Raw genomic sequence first — 2,263 nt, forward strand, 5'->3', positions numbered from 1 at the left:
TGTCTTTCTGAGGAACCACCACACTGATTTCCATAGTAGTTGTACAAGTTTGTACTCCTACCAGTAATGAATGAGTGTTCCTCTTATTCCATATCCTCCTTGACAGCATGAGCTGTCACTTATGTTATTGATCTTAGCCATTCTGACAGGTATAAGATAGGATCTCAAAATAGTTTTAATTTGCATTTTCCTGATGACTAAAGATGTTGAACATTAAAAAAAAAAGTGTTTCACAGCCATTTGAAATTCTTCTATTGAAAATTATCTGTCTAGATCTGTACCCAATTTTCTAATTGTGTTATTTGGGTTTTTGATATCTAGTTTATTGAGCTCTTTATATATATTGGATATTAGTCCTTTATCAGATGTGGAATTGGTAATAAACTTTTCCAATTCTGTTGTCTGCCACTTTGAATGATGGTGTCATTTGACACACAGAAGCTTTTCAGTTTCATAAGGTCCTACTTGTTAATTGTTGATCTTATTGCCTATACTAATGGTGCTCTGTTCAGGAAGCCTTCTCCTGTGCCAATGAGTTCAAGATACACTGTCAGTTCAGTGTATCTGGCTTTATGTTGAGGCATTGATCCATTTGGACTTGAGTTTTGTATAGGGTGATAAGTATGGACAGCCCTGGATATTTAGACATGAAAATATAACTTGAAATAGATGCAGAAACCAAGAAAATGTCTAATTTTTAAGTGGATTAAAAACAAACTTTAGTAAACTGAGTAAGAATAATTTAAATATATAGCGTCTATATATATTGCTATGGAATGGGTTGCAGAGTTTTTACTTTCTTTAATTTTTTTAATTGAAAATAGCTTTTAAAATTTTTATCAATTATATATTTACTTTACATCCTGATCACAGCTTCACCTTCCGTTTCTCCTCCCAATGCCCCCCTTTCCTCTCCCCTTCCCTCCCCATCCAAGCCTCCTCCCTTTCTCTTCAGAAAACGGGAGGCCTCCCATGGATATCAAGCAGCCTTGGCATAACAAGATGCAGCAAGACTAAGCGTATCTTCTCTTATTGAGGCTAGGTGAGGCAGCTCAGTTAGAGGAGGGGATCCAAGGTAGGCAACAGAGTCAGAGACAGCTCCTGCTGTTAGGAGTCACACATGAAGACCAATTGCACAACTGTTACATACATGCAGAAGGCTTAGGTCAGTACTCTCTGATTGGCAGTTCAGTCTCTGTGAGCACCTATGAGTCCAGATTCATGGATTCTGTGGGTTTTCTTGTGGTGTCCTTGACCCCTCTGGCTCAGCTCCTTCCATCCTTTCTCCTCTTCTGTAGGATTTCCTAAGCTCCAACTAATGTTTGGCTGTGGGTCTCTGCATTTGTTTCCATCAGTTACTTGGTGAAGGCTCTCTGATGACTTTTATGCTAGACTCCTGTCTGCAAGTATAGCTGAATGTCATTAGCAGTATCAGGGATGGGCTGCCTCTCATGGCATGGGTCTCAAGCTGGACCAGTCACTGGTTGTCTATTCCCTCAATTTCGGCTCCATCTTTACTCCTGCACATTTTGTAGGCAGGGCAAACTGTGGGTGAAAGGTTTTGTGACTGGGTTGGTGTCCCTCTCCCTCCATTGGAAGTCTTCCATATCCCCCATTGCTAGGAGTCTTAGCAAGGATCACCCTCATAGATTCCTGGGAGTTTCCCTTTTCCTAGGTTTCTACCTCTCCCCAGAGACACCTCCTCCATTCCAGTTGTCTCTCCTAGTACACTCTCCCTCTGTCCTCCCTGCACTTCATCTCTCCTGTTGCCATCCTGACCCCTCCCACATCAAACCCCTCCCTTCTCCCCCAATGTCTACACTATTTCACCTTCTCAGTGATGCTTAAGCATCCCACCTTTGATCATCCTTGTTACTTAGCTTCTTTGGATCTATGGATTACAGCATGGTTACCCAAAATCCAGTTATAAATGAGTACATACTGTATTAGTCTTTTTGGGTCTGGGTTACCTCACTCAGGATGATCTTTTCTGGTTCCATCCATTTGCCTGAAAATTTTAGGATGTCATTGTTTTTAATAGCTGAGTAATATTCCATTGCGTAAATGTAGTACATTTCCATTATTTCTTCTTCAGTGGAGGGCTATCTAGGTTGTTTCAAGTTCCTGGCTATTATAAATAAAGCTGGTATGAACATAGTTGAGCAGTGTCTTTGTGGCATTGTAGAACATCTTTTGGGTATATACCCAGGAGTGGTACAGCTGGGTCTTGAGGTAGATCTACTGCCAATTTTCTGAGAAACCG

This window comes from Acomys russatus, chromosome 26 (assembly GCF_903995435.1).
Source record: "Acomys russatus chromosome 26, mAcoRus1.1, whole genome shotgun sequence".
NCBI classification, from domain to species: Eukaryota; Metazoa; Chordata; class Mammalia; order Rodentia; family Muridae; genus Acomys; species Acomys russatus.